Source organism: Pinus tabuliformis, chromosome 1_1 (genome assembly GCF_031772625.1).
Source record: "Pinus tabuliformis cultivar Carrire ecotype Pingquan chromosome 1_1, CPIR1, whole genome shotgun sequence".
Lineage (NCBI taxonomy): Eukaryota > Viridiplantae > Streptophyta > Pinopsida > Pinales > Pinaceae > Pinus > Pinus tabuliformis.
The window spans coordinates 69,503,049-69,511,404 of NC_142297.1; the positions used below are offsets into that span (position 1 = coordinate 69,503,049).

General features: G+C 38.5%; 1 pseudogene; it reads right to left on the reverse strand.

Moving 5' to 3' along the window:
- Window positions 1-5,683: 5,683 nt before the first annotated feature.
- Window positions 5,684-7,774, reverse strand: LOC149211615 (dynamin-related protein 4C pseudogene; annotated as a pseudogene).
- Between the last annotated feature and the right edge of the window lie 582 nt (window positions 7,775-8,356).

Consider the following 8,356-nt stretch of genomic DNA (forward strand, 5'->3'; position numbering starts at 1 on the left):
CCTGTGAAGTCCCTGCTAAATTGACCAACTCATGGAGTTTGGAGGCATTGTAGCAATACCTCCATGGATCCTCCTTTGGTCAATGGAATGTCTTGTTGATCCATTCATTTCCTTTCAACTAGGGAAACGGACCACTAGGGTTTAAAACCAATCTTCTATTGACTAGAAGGAGTATGACTACTAATAATTAATGTAAAGCTAGCTCCAATACAGGAAAGTAACTACTTGCCTACCAGAGAAATGAAGTTTACTGAAGGGAAAATGCCATGAAATCATCTAGCTAGGAAATGACATAAACTACTTGCAAAAGAGAACTAATCTAACCTTGTATTTTGTCATCTAGTTATTATTATATAAACCTAATTGATCAATGGGTTGAAGTATCTTTTAGTAGTATAGAGAAAACTTTGTGTCCTACATGGGATTGATATCTTTTGTTGTTGTTTCTTTTGAAGTTTTTGTCATCTGTGGAGCAGCCTATGAAGTCCCTACTGAATTGACCAGCTCATGGAGTTTGGAGGCATTGTAGCAATACCTCCATGGATCCTCCTTTGGTCAATGGAATGTCTCGCTGATCCATTCATTTCCTTTCAACTAGGGTGATGGACCACTAGGGTTTAAAACCAGTCTTCTATTGACTAGAAGGAGTATGACTACTAACAATGAATGTAAAGCTAGCTCCAATACAGGAAAGTAAATGCTTGCCTACTAAAGAAATGAAAGTTACTGAAGGGAAAATGCTATGAAATTCCATGAAATCATCTAGCTAGGAAATGACATAAACTACTTGCAAAAGAGAACTAATCTAACCTTGTATTTTGTCATCTAAGGACTGGTTTTAAACCCTAGTAGTCCATCGCCCTAGTTGAAAAGTGACATGAGTAGACTGTTGCATCTGGTGTGCATATAGCACTGTCACCTGCAAGTTTGTACGAAATGTCGGGTTGATAAACTAAAGTTGGTAGGTCTAGGAGTTGTAGCATCCTTGCTGCAATACTAAGGCTCATCAGTTTGGTCTCCCTATATAGGGTCCTAGCCCTCCAGAGGGTGTAGGGTGAGCGTTGAGAGCCATGGGCCTTCGCCATAGCAGAGATTACTTCATGGATCCCCAATACCATTAAGTGAGCACTCATATTCCACCTTTTGGATGAAGATGATGCACCTGGTTCACCATGCCCAACTAACTCCATGCTTGCACCATACACTTGGCAGTTGTTCCAGGGTCTAGATGATGATTTTTCTCACTACAAGAGACAAAGCCAAGGATTATGTCACCATCCTAGCCCTTGATGATGGCTTATAGATATTTTTGATCCACTTGGAGACCCTTGTGCCCCCACAACCACTTGGGAGCACCACACATATTTGCATGGAAAACAAGGGGTCAACCCCTTGCTCACTATGTTTGAGGTTCATTCTCACATCATGACACATTCTGGACTTCATTAGGCCTCCTCAAAGTCCAAATGACTCATTTTATTGATCATTCTACCCTCTTGAGAGGCTTATTCTTATGTTATTGTACTATCTTGGTGGGATTGTCACCAAGGGATGCTATTATTGCACATTATTTTATTATTTGGGGCTCAATTACGCCAAACTAGGCAAATCAAACTCATTAGATTTTGTATAAATATATGAGAGGTGATTCACTCTCTCATCATCACTTGGATTGGGATTTAGTAGCTACTTGAGAATTTTGCATTCCCTTTTAAAGGATGAGTTTGGATTGCATGGATGAATTTTGATGTTTGGATCTATCTCTCTTGTCTTGGAGCTCTATTATTGGCATAATTTGATGATTAAATATACTCTTTTGTACATGTAAGTGATCCTTTTCATGCTTATTCTTGTTTTTACTTTATCACGTGAAAAGTTGCTAGGATTTTTGCTATACAAGTCTCAAATTTACTGTTTTTCTATGTGAATTGTGGAAATTTTGATCTTTTGTAGTGTTGCATCATTATGTGGGCCATGTATGAATGGGCAAATGTTCCTAGAGATTATTTTTGTTAAATATATCTTGATAAGTCATGAATTATTGCATATTGAAGTATAAAGACCTTAAGTAGCTACTATCATGCCCTAATTCCATGTGAAGTTGTTTGAAGGCCTTCTTGATTGGGTAAATATTTTCCCAACACCAAGTTCTCTTTGACTCCATCTCTCCCAAAGTATAAGGCATTAATCCTTTCATAGGAAATCACTTTTAAAGAATATTTCGCTCACCTCTCCTTCTCTCTCTAGGCCTAGCCTCCATAGGTCACCTAGGGCATCATTTTTCTCCCATGGTAGCCATCAAAAAAATTCAATCTATTTTCCATGACTATGCTAGGGTTTTCTCTAGAGGCCCTCCAAATTTCAAGAAAGTCCGACGGTGGTATCTTGAGATATAACAAGCCCTAGCTCAAGGAATATTTCTTGCCCTAGGTTTATCTTGGCTAGTGTCCTCATTTGGATCATTCCATTCAATTTTAGAAAGAATATTTGTCCTTTGGTCCTCTTCTCTCCCATAATTAGTTCAAGACCCTCCTTAGTTGATCAACTCCGTACCCCTGACCTAATTCTGGGTCCACTTGGTCATTTGTGGTCCCGCAACTTTACAACTCTAATATCACAAAGATTAGATACAAGTTAATTCTCCATAAGGAATTTTGGGTCTAATAACCCTCTTAAAAAGATATATTCCCAAACCATATCCTCAAAGATCCTCTTAGCCCTTCCTAGAGAGCCTATCACCTTTCCTTTGAGAAAGAAAGCCATATAATTGAGTCTCTCTTGTGAATAGGCCTTACAAATCACCCTTCATTTATTCATTGACATATTAATCAATGTGATTCCTTTTATACCGGCTCTCCTCCCATCGGTGAAATTTTGTAAATAGCAAGAATCCTTAGTTGAGATGACAGTGGAATATCACTCCATTGTTTCCCCTTGACCTAGTAGTTGTTCAACAGGATCCCCTCCCAAGACCCTTGCTAGTTTGAGCAGTAAGACTACCCTTTCGCAAAATTTCCACATACTTGACATGGTTCAAATATTTCTTCTGTGGATTCAAAGAGCCTAAATCTCCCTTCCAACCCTCACAATCCTTCACAAGGACTCCATTCTTAAGATTTTCTTTCGCTTCCCAATGAGGGTTAGGTTCTCACTCTCCTCCACTCTAACTAAAATAGCCTCTAGCCTAGTCTCCTCTTAGATGAAATCTTCTTGGAGCTTTGGAAAGCTAGAAAACTTCTCTCGATCACAAATACCCTAAACGAACATGTCTTAAGTGATAGGAAGCTATTTAGTGTCGTGAAAACCACCTCCTCATCCTCCACCTTCATCTTGATAACAAGATGATCTCTCAACTCAATGATCTTCATCATGTAGTTGGCCACTGTATTTGAGTTGCTTATGCAGTTGCTAGTGAAATTGTTCTCGAGTAGAATATTTTGGTTAATATTGTGATCAAAGCATCAAAGATATCATTTAGAAAATTTCCTCTCCATGATATGAGAATTAAGACGATCCTTCACTGAATCTAGAATAATTCATTTCACTTTAGCCACCTTCTTGTTATACATGACCAAGTCCCTAGGATCAACAAGAGTTGTGAGGATCACTTCAATGAAACCCAATAGATCAAAATTCTCCAATAGCATTTACATTTTTCGCTTACAAGGTGATGAGTTAGCACTTCCTCTGAATCTGTCACACTCTCTCAAACCAAGACTAGTCAATGTTGCAACTTTTACAACACAACAATACCAAACAATGATCTAAAAATCCAATCAAATCAGCAACCAATCATGGGTGCAAATGCCTCTCTCAAGCACATAATAACACTCAATCACTAAAGAACTTAGGGCATCACACCATTCATCCTATCACAACTTTGAAACTCTTCGATCACTAAAGACAATTGGCCATCACACCCACTAAAACCTTTTGACAATTCCCTCACACATTGAACTAGTATCTCCATGCAAACAGTGCCAAAAGATTTCAACGAATGTGTTATAATATCATGTTCATTTTCAGATCATGGTAAGCAAACTCTGCACTCAGAAATAACCTAAACACTCAATAACTAAAATCACAAAAAGCTCCAATTAAAACAACTTCTGAATACAATAATCTACAAACACATATTGTTACATACTACTGGAAATGTTACATACGGTTGGAATTGTGAACAACAAATACATAAGTCTAGACTCAAAATCACATCTATCTTCATACTAAATACAAAAGGAAAAAAATACAATGTAATAGTTCAAAATGAGAACTCGCTAACCAACACAATGTTTCCTCCCTGCATCTCCTTTATATACTAGGAGAAACCAGGATTACTAATTTACTACCAATCCTCTCCATCCCTGTGGAATCCCTAGGCTAGCAATAGAACCCTAATCCTAAACTGTTAGAACAATACAACTCTCTTATGAACCAACTACCTGGAGAAGTGAGGCTAGTAGGAGAGACGGATATGCATGCAAGAAGTGCTTACTACCTAGAAAAATATGCTGTGTCTGAAACTGGAAGTTTCCCTAGCTCGTGTGCTTTGGCTAAAATCAAAACTACCACTAAGGATGGCACCAACCTAATTTTCAAAAAGCAAACACAAAAATAAACTGATGCTAAATCTGGAGCAGCAGCTAACACTTAAGTGAAGTTGGTGCATGCACGCTGGAGGCATGAATGCTCCCTTTGTTTTAATGGCTGGTCACATTATTATTAGAGATAACATAATAAAGAATTGATTGCCATAAGTTGCTGCGAACGAAACTTCATAATCAATATGAAACAAAACAAAAAAACAGGATTGGAGAAGATTTTGAATTCGCAAAAATTATTACAGAACACCAACATATGGCATATCTGACTACTTGTTATCCTATTCATTATTAATGTTATTGGCAGATGGACTGCAAAGGCATCCATCAAATTGATTGGCATGAGCAATGCTCCAGGTGCCATCTATTGCCAGCAATATGTATCTATTACTGCATGCACAGGCTCTCATCATTTACAATTAAAAGTCAAGACTGTTTTCGTTTCCCCCTTGAAATAGATTATCCTTTTCAAGCTGGTAAATGATAGCAATGTTTCCCTCGTGAAATGGGTTATTTTTTTCAAATTGATAAATTTTAGCATGCATGGCTGTATGGCCTAGAGCCAATCAATGAGGTGATGCGGTTTTTATTAGCATGAAAATCTAAATTCAAAACAACCAGACAGTGCAGATGAGGCCTAGCACAGGTCTGGGATGATTTTGTCTTGACCTTCATAGCACAACACCATTGTGAAATAAAAAACACACTAAATTTTATGATAAGCAACATTTCACAAAAAGCAAAAATACTGAACGGGAATAAGAGTATTTACCTGTAAGAGAAAAGTTGCCTGAACTTAAGTTGTATACTTCAATGTTCAAGAAGACAAATAGACTTATTTACATAATCTATATGCTATATATGCTACATGAGATTTCTGAAACAAAACAATTATAGACTCAAAGCACACTAGTAAAGTAGTCCATTTAACACCCTTTTTTCCTCTCTCAAAATATTTTAGAGATTACACCTCAAAAATTCATGGATATTCCAAACAAACTTTATGAAGAAGATTCTCCAAGCTTGCATTCCTAAATACAAAAGCTTTTTCAATTGCAGTTCTTCCTCTTCTACACATATTACTACTGAACATTCCCTAACTGATCAATAATCTTTGCAACTTCTTTCTGTGATTCTATTAATGAATGGACGCTCTTCTTCAAATTCTCTCTTCTGGCAGAAATGCGAGGACTCTCTTCCATTATCACCCCCAGTGCCTTACTGGGATCTGTCCCTGATAATTCTTTCACGATTTCTTCATCCAAACCATTCTTAATCAGATTTTGACAAACGAACTGTAGATGCAAAGGAATTCCATCACCTACCCTCTGAATGACTACTTTCCAATAAGCGATCACCCTCATTTTGATGTCGAAGGCAATTTCCAATCGACCGCCTGGGGTTTTCATTACCTCTCCTATATCAACTTTTCCAATACCCTCGACCACGACTGTATTTGTATCTATAGAAGATTCAGTATCCGGTTGTGCTGGCAAATTAAAACTGAAAGTGACAGACTCTGTTCGCGGAGTTGCGCCGAAATTAAATGCAGGCGCACAATTTTGTTCTTTAGCAATTCTTTCAAAACGCACTCCGTGCATGAACTTATCTTTCTGCTGCATTAATTTGGCCCAAGTTTCCAGGTAAATTGGATTCAATGTGAAGTCCATGGATTTCTCCATCTCTATCATCTGATTCGCATATTGAATGCACTCCTCTTTTCTCTTTGTAACCAGAGCTCGAGAGGCTCTCGTTGCTGCTGTGAGAAGATGGGGATAACTCTGAAAATTCGTGTTAATGACCTTAACAACCACCTTCTCCACATACTCCCAGACTTTACCAGTTAACCCAAGACTTATTTTCAACATCTCCTCTATAGGGTTTTCCAACAAGTTTGCAAAGACCGAACGGGGTAAGAAATTGGGAAGCCCAACCCCTATTGCTTCTTCCCACATCTTGGTCTCCTGCACAAGAAAATGCTTACATTCCACAATGTCATAGCTCAGCAGCTCCTTGTAGTAAGTCTCAAACATATCCCTTAAACGGGCAGCACAATGCATTTCTGATTCTTTTGAAAATTCTCTGTAGTCTCCTTCTATGAGAAGCTTGTTCAATGAATCCCTCAGTGAATCCATCAACTTCATAAAAACAATTATGGTCTCGGAAGTATTAGTTATATGCTGTGGCAGGGAACGCAATTCAAATTGCCTTTGCAAAAGGGTTTCGTTGATTTTTTTAAGTATATCAGGAATATACCGGCTGATGTTCTTGGCTTGAATCTGCATAAGTTTCGCAGCCAAAACAGGTATACCCACCATGGATTTATCAATTTTATTCAGCTCAGAATGTGACCTAAACAGCTCGGCTTCTCTCTTCCTGGCCTCTTCATGCGATTCATCTCCCACGCTTTTGCGAACATAGACACAACCCAGTCCTATGTTCACATCATCCATAAGCCCTTTAGTAAACTCGTCGATTACAGGGACAACGGCCAGAGTTCTTTCGCCGTTTTTGTCCACCTGCCCTGACATCCTCAAGGATTCACAGACAGGGAAATCCTCAGTAGTTGACAACACATTGAGGATTATGCTTTCTTTGGGAGAAATATATTGCATGACAATTTTTGAGATTTGTTGGTAGATATCTTCTGGTTCCCTAGTGATGCTGGGCAAGTCCACCATTGTCAAATCCAGGACATCAAACTTTTTCACATGAAGAGTTACGGGTGTATCGCTTATGTCCTTACTTGATCCTGCAATCTCCTCTGTAACCAATTTGAGCGTCTGTGCTATTTCAGATTCTGTGATATGCTTCTTCGTACCCTTACATTCAATCACAATTCCACAATCTTCTGCCTCGGATTTCTGCAATCTCAAAATAAGAGGAACTCTCGAACTGCAAATGCCCAATCTTATTCCTACCAAGGACTCCAGTACACTGGACTTTCCACTTGATTGATCTCCCACCACCACAATGCTTGGCAATTCGATACCTTCTTTCATAATATCTAAATTACGAAGCTTGTCTACTACATCTAACAGGGGACGATTAATTCGCTCGCCGTAACTCAGACTTAAACTGGATGTCTCTTGGCCTTGAAGCTGCAAATCCTCGAGTGTTTCAGACATGGTTGGATTTCCCAGAATGCCATCCATCTCTCTAGCTGAAGCCATCGTAGAGTAGTGGGAATGTATGAGAATAATCAAGAAAACTTTTGAAGGGACCAGGGGCGCGCTAAAGAAAGAAGACGTAACACCAATGTGAAGGTGGATGTGGTATAATCAAGAAAACTTTTGAAGGAACCAGGGGCGCGCTAAAGAAAGAAGACGTAACGCCAATGTGAATGCGGATGTGGTATAATCAAGAAAACTTTTGAAGGAACCAGGGGCGCGCTAAAGAAAAGAAGACGTAACGCCAATGTGAAGGCGGAGACGTAACGCCAATGTGAAGGCGGATGTGGTAAAATCAAGAAAGAACCAGGGGCGCGCTAAAGAAAGAAGACGTAACGCCAATGTGAAGGCGGATGTGGCTCAATAGCTCACAACCGGATTCTGTGCAATTTTGACTATAAACCGAAAACTTCAAAAATTACGAACAACACCCAATTATTCCATTTTTAAATCAAATTAAGATTAATCATTATAATAATTATTCTTATATTTTTTTGGTGGGTTAAGTAATTAAAATTAATCATTATAATTATTATAATGATATTTTTTTTGGTTAGGTAATTAAAATTAATCAATATAATTTAT